A 14233-nucleotide genomic window follows, 5' to 3' on the forward strand; every position below is an offset into this window, starting at 1 on the left:
AGACCTTCAGCTCATAGGAGGAGCGTTTAAATCTTAATGGCAAATACAAATTGAATTAAATTTTACTTGTTACTGAAGGGGAAATAAACCTGACCTCACGCCCTTGGAGTATTTCCATGAGAAATCTATGTGTAAGTGCTCCTTTGATATGTACCTGATACTTTTGAAAGGCTGAATAAGCACCTGCCAACTTTACAAAATAGGAATGTTTCCCCCAAAGGCCTGATGAGCCATCTCTTTGAAATGTAAACAGTGAAGAAGATAGTGCCCTTATCTCCCTGTCACCTTGGGAGTTTAGCTTAGGTGCCTAGCTCCAAACTCGTAACCGCCCGCTTGTCACAGATAAAAGTTTTATTTTTTCTTTTTGATAAAGGCAATTAACTAGTGTAGATGGCTACTCCAATTACCAGGTGAATTTAGAATGAATTATGAAAAATTGTATAGCAAACAATGTCAAATCCTCTTACAAGGGGGCAAATTACCATTAATTTTGAGGACATGTTTGTAATAGATTGTATCTGCCCAACTAGATAAAAAGTAAGATCTCTTTCTGTCTGGCATCTGATTAGCAGATTGTCTACAATGTGCTTCCCAGTCCAGTTCAATATTATTTGGTAATAAAACTGTTCTCTTTTTCTACGTTTGTGAAGGGGATTTTCTGGGTTAGCAGGAGATTTTGTTTTTATTTTCTCCAACACCTCCTTCCATCCTCTTATTTCTTTTCACCTTGCCAATATCAACCTTCTGAGACTTCTCTGTTCTCCAGTACTCAGGAGATAGAGAACATGGCCCCAAGGCCGTTATGAGCCAGGAGACAGAGAAACATTTCTTGATATTCTGTCCTGCCTTTCACAGAAAGGACCAATTCCCTTCTCTTGTCTTGGAGGCTGCCGTGTTAGTACTGGGCAGAATCTGTTACTGAAACACCAGGGGTTGGGTGTAGGTCCTGCTGGTTGCCAGTCAGAAAACCAATCACTGAGACGAGTATTGCAAGGGAAGAAGGCCTTAATTGAGTGCTGCAGCCAAGAAGATGGGAGATCAGTTTCACATCCATCTCCCTGACTGACCAAAATCAGGGGTTTGTATAGCAGGGAAGAAATGTAACTATGTGTGGGAAAACAGAAATTAGGGAGAGGTAAGTTGGAACAGGAAGGAGGTGATTGGTTAGGCAATCATGACTGATGAGGAGTGTGGGTTCTCATTGTCCATATGCAATGATTTGGTAAGTTGCAGCTCCTTGATACTATCTGGGAGGCCTGATGTTTGGTTTTCCTGAGAAAGGAACTCAGGACAAATGTGACCTTCTCAAGTTTTAAGACTGGGGGAATCCATTTCTTTTCTTTCCTTTTCCTTTCTTTTTTTTTTTGGACAGGGTCTTGCTCTGTCATTCAGGCTAGAGTGCGGTGGCATGATCACTGCTCATGTAGCCTCAACCTCCTGGGCTCAAGTGAGTCTTCCACCTCAGCCCCGAGTAGTTGGGACTACAGGCACATGCCACCACACCTGGCAATATTTTTTAATTTTTTGTAGAGATGGGGTTTCACCATGTTGCCCAGGCTGATCTTAAATTCCTAGGCTCAGGTGATTCTCCCACCTCAGCTTCCCAAAGTGCTGGAATTACAGGCATGAGCCACCGCACCTGGCCTGGAAGGACCAATTTCTGTTTATTCAAAGAAACCATAAACATCAATTCTGTGGGACAATTGGGACAGTTTCAAATGCAGCTCTTGATCTGGAGCCCTCCCTCAGCATCCCTCTGTGCTCCATGTGACTGTTATTCATCACGTGAATAAAATCTATGGAACAGTTGAATTAAAAATACAAGGACAGAGGTGACATCAATGGGAAATCTCTGTCCCTTCTGTTTAATTTTGCTGTGGACATAAAATTCCTCTAAAAATGAAGTCTATTCATAAAAGAGAAAATTAGGAAATTTTTGCAATGTTTTACTTGCCCCTCGCCCTGCTTTCCTCCCTGGCTCTTCAGCAGTCTCGAAGCCTACATTCACAGCATGGGATGCAATTATGACAGACCCACAGCTAACATCATACTCAATGGTGAAAACTGAAAACTTTTCCCCTAAGGTCAGTGACAAGACAAGGATGCTTACTTTTGCCACTTCTATTCGACATTGTACTGGAAGGTCTATTTATAGCAATTAGACAAGAAAAAAGCCATCCAAATGGGAAAGGAAGAAGTAAAACTATCTCTATTCACAGATGATGTGATCTTGTATATAGTAAACCCTACATTTCTATAACTAACAAACGATTTGAAAATAAGAAAATAGTTCCATTTGCAATAGCATCAAAAAGAATAACATATTTAGGAATAACTTTAACCAGGAAGGCACAAGATTTATACACTGAAAATTACAAATCATTGCTGAAAGAAATTGTATAAGCTCCAAATAAATGAAACTACATACTCCGTTCATGGGTTGGAAGGCTTAATATTGTTAAAATGGCATTACTCCTCAAAGCAATCTACAGATTCAATGCTATCCTTGTCAAAATTCCAATGGCCTTTTTGCAGAAATGGAAAAGTTGATCCTAAAGTTCATATGGAATTTTAAGGGACCCAGAATAGCCAAAACAATTTGGAAAAAGAATAAGGTTGGAGGACTCACTCTTCTTAATTTTAAAACTTAATACAAAGCTTCAGTAATTAAAACAGTGTGGTACTGCCATAAGGGTAGACATAGACCAATGGATAGGATTGAAAGTCCAGAAATGAAACTGTAGAGAAATGGTCAATTGCTTTTCAATAAGGATGCCGAGACCATTTAATGGGGAAAGAATAGCCTTTTCAATAAATCGTGCTGGAACAACTGGATAACCACAAGTAAAAGAATGAAGGTGGACCTCTACCTCCCACTGTATACAAAAATTAACTCAAAGACTATAAAGATCTAAATATAAAAGCTAAAACTCTTAGAAGAAAGCATAAGGGTTAATTTTCATTACCTTGCATCTGAAAAATTGTTTCTTAGATGTGACACCAAAAGCAGAAGCAACAAATGGAAAAATAAATTGGGCCAGTCGCAGTGGCTCACCCCTGTAATCCCAGCACTTTGGGAGGCCAAGGCAGGAGGATCATTTGAGCTCAGGAGGTCAAGACCAGACTGGGCAACATAGACCATTTCTCTTCCAAAAAAAAAAAGAAAAAAATCCCCTCAAAAATAGCTGGGTGTGGTGGCAGGCACCTGTAGTCCCAGCTACTTGGGAGGCTGAGCTGGGAGGATAGCTTGAGCCTGGGAGTTCCAGACTGCAGTGAGCCATGATTGTACCACTGCACTCCAGCCTGGATGACAGAGTGAGACCCTGTCTCAAAAAAGAAATTGGAATTTATCAAAATTTAAAACTTTGTGCACCAAAGGACACTACTGGAAGAGTGACAAGGCAACCCATAAGAATGAGAGAAAATATTTGCAAATCATATATCTGATAATGGTCTAATGTCCAGAATATATTAAGATGTCTATGACTCAATAACAAAAAGACTAACAACCCAATTTTAAAATGAGCAAAGGACTCAAATAAACATTTCAAAGAAATAACTGCATACAAAACAGCCAGCAAGAACACACCAAAAAAATGCTTACTGTCACTAATCATTAGAGAAACACACACTAAAACCATAATAAAATACCACTTCACACCCACTAGAATGGCTGTGATAAAAATACTTTTTTAATGGAAAATAACAACTGTTGGCAAAGTTGTGGAGAAATTAGAACCCTTATACTGTACATTGCTGGTAAGAATGTAAAGTGTTCTATCTGTTGGGGAAATCAGTTTGGTGGTTCCTTAATAAGTTAAACATAGAATTAGCATTTGACCCAGCATTTCCACTCCAAGCTATATGCCCCAAAGAATTGAAAACAGGTGTTCAAACAAAAACTTTTATAGAATGTTTACATCAGCACTATTCAGAATAGCTGAAAGGTGGAAACAATCCGAATGTTCATCAGTTGGTGAACGGATAAGCAAAATATGATAAATCCATACAATCAAATAGTATTCAGCCATAAAAGTATTGATATATGGTATAACATGGATGAACCTTGAAAACATTATGCTAAGTGAAAGAAACCAGACACAAAAGACCATACACTGTATCATTCCACTTAAATGAATTTATATGTCCAGAATAGGCAGATCCACGGAGACAGAAAGTAGATTAGTAGCAGGGTCTAGTGGAAAGGTGAAATGCAAAATGACCACTTAATGGGCACAGGATTCCCTTTTGGGGTGATGAAAATGTTCTGGAATTGCCATAACGGGATGTCTTAATTGGAGAATCACATAAAAGGAAAAAGAAGTTTTAAAATGGAAAATAAATAGAAAAAGAACAACAAAAAATGAAAACGTTCTGGAATTAGATAATGGTGGTTGTCGGGCAGTATTGTGAATGTACTGAATGACTCTGTGTAACTTAAAATGGTTAAAATGATTAAATGTGAAATTTCTTCTATTAGAATGAATTGAGATAAATATCACCTTTATATGAGCTAAAAGCCAAAGAACACACATTTGCCTCAACTGCACTTTTCTTCTGCAAGTAAGACCAAATTAAATGTAGCTAGGGAGCGTTTATGAAAATGAGCTTGAATCGCCTGTGTTCTCAAAAGAATCTTCAAAAGGATTCAAAAGTACTTAAGATGCTCAAAACTTCAAAGATCTTAGAATTTCTCTTATTGGGAGTTATAAGCAATTATAGTGAATCAAAGCAGTATTTGTGTAAATGAGCCCATAGCCATACATGTTCTCAAAGAACCTTCTCGTTGCTAGTCAAATCAAAGTAAGATGAATCCAGTCAGTATTTGTAAAAATAAGCAGTCTAATTTAAAGCTCAATATTATATTTATTATATCTTTTAAAAATTTTTTGTAAGACTAATACTGTGTGTTTAATGAATTAGAAGCCAAAGCAGGCCAGGCATGGTGGCTCGCGTCTGTAGTTCCAGCACTTTGGGAGGCCAAGGCAGGCAGATCACTTGAAGCCAGGAGTTGAAGACCAGCCTGTCTAATATGGCGAAACCCCATCTCTACTAAGAATATTAATACAAAAAATTAGCCAAATTTGGTGGCATGCACCCGTAGTCCCAGCTACTCAAGAGGCTGAGGCACGAGAATTGCTTGAACTCAGGAGGCGGAGGTTGCAGTGAGCCAAGTGAGCTGAGATTGCACCACTGCACTGCACTCCAGCCTGGGTGACAGAGCGAGACATTGTATCAAAAAAAAAAAAAAAAAGAAGAAGAAGAAGAAAGAAGAAGGAAGGAAGGAGAAGAAGGAAGAAGAAGAAGAAGCCAAATCAGAAAAAGAAAGGAAAAAAAGACTAATATTGCAGTATTAGTAAACACAAGTTCAGACATTCTACTAAATTTACTGCTGATTAGAATACATCGATATTAATGTAAACTTTAAACAAACCAGGTGAGAAAGACACCTTCATCTTACTTATTATTCGTCAGAGCTATTTATGATATTTGTGAAAATGAGTTCTGAATCCCATGCTGTTTTTTTTTCTTTTTTAGCCTCAATATAGTACCACATTAAGAATCCCATATTGTTCTTAATAAATTTACAAATGTAGTCAAAAGCATTCAAAATATGTATTGTTATATGGAGGAATTACAACGACTCAGCAGGATTTGTGAAATCAGCTCAGAATTGTTCTCCAAAGAATCTTAAAAAATATTCCAAAAAATATTCCAAAAGCATTCAAAAGTACTCCAACTCTAACTTCTTTTTTGAACTACTACTGCTAAATAGATAACTAGTGATAACTTGAGACACATGTATGTCCTGGAGCTTCTCTTTTACATACTCTAGTTATTCTAATTATGTCTAGTTACCTAGTTAGTCTGGGTTATCTTGTTATCTCTACTTGTCAGTAGTTCTCACTAGTTATATGAACAAGAAATAAGCTGTAGTTAACAGAAATGTATGGTTGAGGGTCTTTGCTTAACCTTTACCCTTGACTTTGATCTTGGGCATGAACTTCAACCTTAGACTTCGAGGTTCAACATGAGAGTGAGAGACAGGCTCAGGTGATGGTACCAGAGTGAGCATCACACAGGGTGATGATCCGTATCTGCATCATCAGGAGGATTGGAGTAAGGATGAGTGTCAGGGTCAGTGGCTGTGAAAGGAGGAGGGGAGTCAGACTCAGAGTGAGATTGAGGGTCAAGGTCAGAGTCAGAAAGGGGTGAATGTGAGGGTGAATGTCAGGGCCAGATTGAAAGTGAGAGTGATGGTCAGATTGAGGTGATGAAGTGAGAATGAGGGCTAGGGTGAGGGTGAGGTTGAGAATTAGGGTGATGATCAAGGTTGGGGTTTGGGAGAGAGCAGGCTGAGTGTTTGGTTCAGGTCGGAATCAAGGTGAGGATGAGATTCAGGGTCACAGAGATGTTAAGGATGTGATTTAGAAGCCAAATGTCCTGGTGCATGCCTGTAATCCCAACTACTCAGGAGGCTGAGGATTGCTTGAGTCCAACAATTAGAGGCCAGCCTGGGCAATGTAGCGAGACCCTGTCTCAAAAAAGGGAGGGGATTGTGATTTAGGGTAAAGGTGGGGCCAGAGTGATGCTGTGAGGGTCAGAGTCACTGTTAATGTTAGGCTGAGGGTGAGGGTTAGTGTTTGATTTAGGATCAGAGTAGGTCCCAGTGAGGATTAAAGTCAGAGTGAGAGCAAGTGCACAGTGAGTGTGAGCGTGGGCATGAGAGTGAGATCAAGGTCAGTGTCAAGGTAAGAGTCCATCTGAGGAATAAACTCAGAGTGAGGATGAGTGAGCAGGGTAGGGTCAGGACAACAGTGATGATGAGGGTCTGGTATAGAGTCAAGGGTAAGTGTCAAGATGAAGCTGAGGGTCAGGGTGAAGGTGAGAGTGAGGGAGAGTGAGGTCTAGCTGAGGATGAAAGGGAGATTGAGAAAGTGAGAGTCAAGTGCAATTCAGGTCCAGTGTATGAGGCTTAGGTCAGGTTTAAGGCAAGGGTTGGGTAAGGGTTATGATCACATTGAGGGTCAGGTTGAGGATAAAGGTCAGGCTCAAGGCCAGAGAGTGTTAGGGTAAAGGTGGGCGTGAGGTTCAGGGTCAAGGAGAAGATGAGAGTGAGTTGACATTGAGGATGTCCTTCATGATTAGTGTCACTGTCACGGTCATTACTTTTTGTGACTTACAACAAATCTGGATGAACCTAGTCAATTTAAGTCAGAATCATACATTCATATCTAAGGTAACTCACTATGGTGAATTCAATCAGATGTATATGAAACTAAGCAGAATAGTTGAAAACAGCAAACCATGCTTCCAACTAAGGTTCAAGTCCAGGTTTGGGAATATTTCAAATGACATGTTTCATTGTGCATTAGAGCATATTTAAATGAAACCAAGCTGTTTATGTCAAACGAGCTCAGAATCTATCATTCTTCCTGAATGAGACTGAGTGCTCCAGAGAAATAGAAGCAACAGAATTTGTATGTGTTTATGTATTTGTATATGTATACACACACACAGGTATATATACAAATATACGCACACATATATACACACATATACAGCTCATGTATATGTGTATATATACACACATATACAGCTCATGTATATGTGCATATATACACACATATACAGCTCATGTATATGTGCATATATACACACATATACAGCTCATGTATATGTGCATATATACACACATATACAGCTGTATATGTGTGTATATATACACACATATACATATACCAGGAGAGCCGATGGTGCAGTTCCAGTCCAAAGGGGCAGCCTGCTGAAGAATTCCCTCTGGTCTTTTTTTTTTTTTTTCTTTTTTGAGATAGGGTCTTACTCTGCACTCTGTCACCCAGGCTAGAGTGCAGTGGCATGATCATGGCTCACTGCAGCCTCGACCTCCTGGGCTCAAGCAGTCCTCCCACCTCAGCCTTCCAAGTAACTGGGACTACAGGCACACACCACCATGCCTGGCTAGTTATTAATTTTTTTTTTTTTTTTGTAGAGATGGGGTCCCCCTCTGTCACCCAGGCTGGTCTTGAACTCCTGGCCTCAAGTGATCCTCTCACCTCAGCCTCCCAAAGTGCTGGGATTAAAGGAGTGAGCTGTTGCCCTTGGCCTCAATTTTTTATTGCTTATTAGAATAAATTGACATGAAAGTAAGCTTTAACAATAATAATAATAAAAGATGAGAAACACACCGTCATCAAAACTGTACTTAGAGCTAAGACAAATGGAAACATTATATGTGAAAGACATCTCAAAATCACATATTGTCCTTAATAAAATTTTAGAAGTACTTAAAGGTTTATTTTTTTTTCCTTTTTTCTCTTTTTTTTTTTTTCGAGACAGAGTCTCACTCTGTTACCCAGGCTGGAGTGCAGTGGCTCGATCTCGGCTCACTGTAACCTCTGCCTCCCAGGCTCAAGCGATTCCCCTTCCTCAGCTTTCTGAGTAGCTGGGATTACAGGCGCGTGCCACCACGTCTGGCTACCTTTTTGTATTTTTTTAGTAGAGACGTAGTTTCGCCATGTTGACCAGGCTTGTCTTGAACTCCTGAACTCAGACAGTTTGCCGACCTTGGCCTCCCAGAGTGTTAGAATTACAGGCGTGAGCCACCGCGCCCAGCCTCAAAGATTTATTTCTATTTGGGAGAATTATAATGAATCAAAAGCAGTATTCGTGTAAATGAGCTCATTGTCACATTGCTCTTAAAAGATCCTTCTTATTGCCAGTTAGAGCAAATTAAGTAGAATCTAGAATTCTGAAGCCAACGTAGAATCACTAACTGTTGTCAAATAATCTTTTGTACTCCAAAGTACTCCAAAATACACAATAGTACTCAAAAGTGCCAGACTCTAACTTCTGATTTCTAAATAGCTACCCCTCCGGTTCCACACTCACTCACAACCTACAACCCTCCCTTACAGACACTACCTTCCAACATATCACATGCTCTGAGCCCCGTGTCCACTTCCCTACACCACTTGCTTCACATCCACTCAATACCTATGCTCTGACGATCACCCACACACCACCTACCTCTCCCCTATAAACCACTCAGTGCCTACCCTTGCAGCCCACACCCACTGATAATGGTTTGGCTCTGTGTTCCTACCCAAATCTCATCTCGAATTGTAATCCCCACATGTCAGGGGAGGGACCTGGTGGAAGGCGATTGGCTCATGGGGGTGGTTTCATCCATGCTGTCCTCATGATAGTGAGTTCTCACAAGATCTAATGGTTTAAAAGTGTTTGGCAGTTCCCTGCCCCCCTCTCTCTTTCCTGTGTAAGACATGCCTTGCTTCCCCTTCACCTTCCACCATGATTGTAAGTTTCCTGAGGCCTACCCAGCCATGTGCAACTGTGAGTCAATTAAACCTCTTTCCTTTTTAAATTACCCAGTCTTGGGTAGTTCTTTATAGTAGTGTGAAAATGGACTAATCCACCCATTCACTACTTTCTGACCCATACTCATTCTCTACTTACTCCCTCAAATACCCCGTGACGTACCCCACATTACATACCAACTCACTACCCACACCGTGCCACAGACTCCTTTACTATGCTCTCATAATGATTCTGACACTGACACCCTAATCCTGACTGTGACACTGACTCTCCCTCTGACCCTGTACCTCCAGCTCACTCTCACACTCACTCTGGTCCTAACCATGAACCTGACCTTCACACTCACACTGACTCTGGACTTCACCTTCAGATTCACCTCACCTCACTGAATAGAACAAAAAGACCAGCCTCCTTCAACAAGAGGAAATTCTTCAGCAGACTGCCTTTAGACTGGAACTGCACCATTGGCTCCCCTGGGGCTCCAGCCTGCCAGCCTCCATAATTGTGTGAAGCAATTCCTTATACTAAATCTCCATATGTGTGTGTGCATGTGTGTGTATACGCATATACATACACATTCTATTGGTTCTGTTTCTCTGGAGAACCCTGACTCATTCAGGAAAAATGATAGATTCTGAACTCATTTGACATAAACAGCTTGGTTTCATCTAAATATGCTCTAACACACAATGGACATTTCATTTGAGATGTTCCTGAACCTGGACCTGAACCTTAGTTGAAAGTGTGATTTCCTGCCTGTTTTCAACTGTTCTGTTTAGTTTCACATATATTTAATTGAATTCACCATAGGGAGATGACTCTGATTTAAATTGCCTAGGTTCATCCTAATTTGTTGTAAGTCACAAAAAAATAAGGAAATTTAGAGAACATGTGATTGTAAGATTATTTTCTCTAATACTGCTTAGATTCATGTAATTTGGCTCTAAGTTATTTTTATCTGCTCTATCTGACCAGTTCACACTTATTAAGAGGGGAAAGTCTGGTTCTTAGCTTGTTTACTGCTTGGTTGTACATAGTTTAATCTATATTTCTACTAACTCAACATAACAGAGTACTTTGGAGGATAATGACTGCTTCTGAGCTAAGTTTCACTAATACTGCTTAGATTCACCTTAATTTAATGCACTTTAAGATTCTATGTTTGTATTCTACATGCATTTTATGAGCTAGTTTGTATATACTATGAAGTTTATATATCATTTATTAAATGTATAAATTTCATTTATAATGGATGAGTGATTTTGAACTTGACTTCCTTTATATCACCTAATTTATGTGCTACTAGCCAGGCGTGGTACCTCACACCTGTAATCCCAGCACTTTGGGAGGCCAAGGTGGGAGGATCTCTTGAGCCCAGAGGTTAGAGATCAGCCTGGACAACATGGCGAGACCCCGTCTCTATTAAAAAGAAATAATTTTTTAAATTAAAATATGTGCTACCTATGCCTAGCTACATTTTAATTATTCCTAAGAGCCTACAATCGCTTTTCAGAACAATGTCTGATTCTGAGCTTGTTCATTAATATACTGCTTATTTTATTTTATTTTATTTTACTAGATATGCTCTAACTCATCTTAAAGAGGAGAATCAGTGGGAAACGGGTCTGGGAAGATCATTGGTCAGCTCTGGTCCCAGAAACTTGGGCAGGCACCCCCTGTAAAGCACTTGTGAACATGGGGACTCGTCTTCTACGCCGAAAAGTGGTGACTCACACCATGGGCAAGTGGCAGATATTCAGCCTCTGGAAGAGAATACTGGGGACAGTTGCTGGCAGCACAGGTTGGCACTTGGACTCTGAAACAAAAAATGGGGACTTCACTTCTGGAGGGAGAGGTGGGGACACAGCCCCAGGGCAAGGGGAGGGGACTTAGCTTCTTGGGGGAGATGCAGGGAGGAAGCTTCTGGAGTGGGAAGTCTCTAATGAGTGGCATGGATTTAGTCTGTAGAACTGAAACCAAAACTCATCTTTTAGAAGGGATAAGTGTAGACTTAGCCTTTGGGACAAGTGGTGAGGACATAGCATCTGGAAGGAGAAGCAAGAATGTAGCCTCTGCTGAGGGAAATGAACGTGTAATCTCTGGGGCAAAAGATAGGTACTTAACCTCTGGCATTGAAATCCAGACCCAGCCTCTGGAAGAAGAGTGGACTTACCCCCTGGGCAGATGGTGGAAACCTTGCTTATGGTACGAGCATTGGGAACTTAGCCACTGGAGTCAAAATCAGGGCAGGCATAGACTCTGGGGCAGAAAGTGGAAACTTCACCTCTGGGGTGAACAGTGGGGGCTTCTTCTCTGGAGTCAGATGGGGACTCAGCATTGGGAAGAATACGGTGGACTTTTTATATTCTGGAGACAGAAGTAGCCTTTAGGGAGAGAGGTAGAGATAGCCTGTGGAGCCCAAATCCAGATGTAGCCTCTGGAGGGAGAAGTAGGGCCCTCACCTGGTGGGAGACCTCTGGGGACTCAGCTTCCAGCTCTAGAAGCAGAGACCTAGACTCAGGTGTGGGTAGTGGGATGTAGTCTCTGAGGCAAGAGATGACTTCTGCAGTCAGAATTGGGGCTCAGCCTCCGGAGAGGGAAGTGTGGACCCAGCCAGTGGGTATATGGTGGAAACTTAGCCTTTGGATGGAGAAGTAGGATCTTAGTCTCTAGCTTCTGTGTGGGGAGTGGGGATTTAGCTTCTGAAATGGAAGATGGGGTCTCAGCCTCTGAAGCTGAAAATCTGGACTCAGTTTCTGGAGGGAAAAGCTGGGACACAGACGTGGGTGGTCGCGGTCAAAATCAATTTCTCAAAAGCGGCCTTTATGCCAGGCTGGAGGAGCTCCCCCTAGCGAGTGAGGGAAGCAGGACACTTTGAAACGAATGCGTTTCTCAGCTTCTTTGCACATGTAAAGTTACAAAGCACTTAAGAAGCATATAAGGTTTGTTTAAAATGAATAAGTTATTTTGAGCTTGATTTAACATAAACTCTTAGATATACTCTAAGTTACTCTAAGAAGGTCCTTTTGAGAATGCTTGAGTCTACACTTGTTTTAATATCAACTGTTACATATGAATTATCTCTAAGGAGCAATAAAAGTGTGGTGTAAAATGAATGAGTAATTTTGAGCTTGATTTCACCTAAAATGCTTAGTACTGACTACATTGAGTCTAATTCCACATAACAAGTTAGGTTAAGGACATATTCCTTAATACTGCTTAGATTTATCTAAATTGGTTCTAACTCATTTTATTTAGTTTCTCACCATTAGAAGTTTCCTTAGAGGGGAATGTCTGATTCTTAGCTTGTTTGCAAACACTCTACTTGTTTGTAAACATACATTTTTATTTCAACATAATAAGGTACTTTGGAGTTACCTTAGACGTGATGCAACCTGTTTTTATTTAACCTACTTCATTTGTTCAAACTTACAAAAAGATTACTTAGTTGGAGATAAGTCTTTCTGAGCCAGTTTGTTCGTCTGCCTTTCTGAGCTAACGTACTGTGTAGTTCACAATAAGTCAATCTAGCTCAGTTTCAATTTTAACATAAGCTGCTTAATTACATTTATATTTACTCCAACTCATAATAAGAAGTTACTTTTAAGATCAAAGTGTGAGGTCAGGCATGGTGGCTCACGCCTGTAATCCCAATACTTTGGGAGGCCGAGGCAGGTGGATAGCTTGAGCTCAGGAGCTCGAGACCAGCCTGGGCAACATGGCAAAACCCTGTCTCTACAAAAGACACACAAAAATTAGCCAGGTGTAGTAGCTTGTGCCTGTAGACCCAGCTACTTGGGAGGCTGAGGTGGGAGGATCGCTTGAGCCTGGGAGGCAGAGGTTGTGGCAGCGGCATTTGATCCAGAGCAACTCCATCTTGAATAGGGGCTGGGTAAAATAAGGCTGAGATCTACTAGGCTGCATTCCCAGGAGGTTAGGCATTTTAAGTCATAGGATGAGATTGGAGGTCAGCACAAGATACAGGTCACAAAGACCTTGCTGATAAAACAGGATGTGGTAAAGAAGCTGGCCAAAACCAAAATGGTGATGAAAATGAACTCTGGTTGTCCTCACTGCTCATGATACACTAATTATAATTCATTAGCATGCTAAAAGATGCTCCCACCAGCACCATGACAGTTTACAGATGCCATGGCAATGTCAGGAAGTTACCCTATATGGTCTAAAAAGGGGAGGAACCCTCGGTTCCGAGAATTGCCCACCCCTTTTCCAGAAAACTCATCAATAATCCACACCTTGTTTAGCATACAATCAAGAAATAACTATAAGTATAGTCAGTCCGGCAGCCCATGCCACTGCTATGCCTATGGAGTGGCCACTCTTTTATTCCTTTTTTTTTAAATAAACTTACCTTCACTTTACGGACTCGCAGGGAATTCTTTCCTTTTTTTTTTTTTTTTTTTACATTCAGAATTTTTATTTTAAAACAAAGAATCAGAGTAACATTAATAATAGAAAATCCATATGGAAATATTCACAGTCTTCTCAGTGAGAAATGGGAAAACAACTTCCCTGCCTTACTGCCATCCTACTGTTTGAGGAGCCAGAATTTGACTTGAAGTTGCAAGGTCACCTTTTCCAGCTAAACCCCACTCCATAGCTATGTGTACTTTTTTTTTTTTTTTTTTTTTGAGACGGAATCTCGCACTCTGGCCTGGGCTAGGATGTAATGGTGCGATCTTGGCTCACTGCAACCTCTGCGTCCTGGGTTCACATGATTCTCCTGCCTCAGCCTCCCCAGTAGCTGGGATTACAGGTGCCCACCACCACGCCAGGCTAAGAATTCTTTCTTTCTTACACACGATCCAAGAATCCTCTCTTGGAGTCTGGATGGGACACCTTTCTGGTAACAGTT

The 14233-nt window shown here is 40.9% G+C and overlaps 1 long non-coding RNA gene across 1 annotated transcript; it reads left to right on the plus strand.

Moving 5' to 3' along the window:
• The first annotated feature begins 9653 nt into the window (after window positions 1-9653).
• Window positions 9654-12473, plus strand: LOC107969914 (uncharacterized). Its single transcript, XR_001712081.4, has 2 exons — window positions 9654-9861; window positions 10937-12473. It is a non-coding gene; the product is annotated as an uncharacterized LOC107969914 (long non-coding RNA).
• Window positions 12474-14233: the final 1760 nt, after the last annotated feature.

The sequence above is a fragment of the Pan troglodytes genome, chromosome 21 (assembly GCF_028858775.2).
Source record: "Pan troglodytes isolate AG18354 chromosome 21, NHGRI_mPanTro3-v2.0_pri, whole genome shotgun sequence".
In the NCBI taxonomy this organism is placed as follows: domain Eukaryota; kingdom Metazoa; phylum Chordata; class Mammalia; order Primates; family Hominidae; genus Pan; species Pan troglodytes.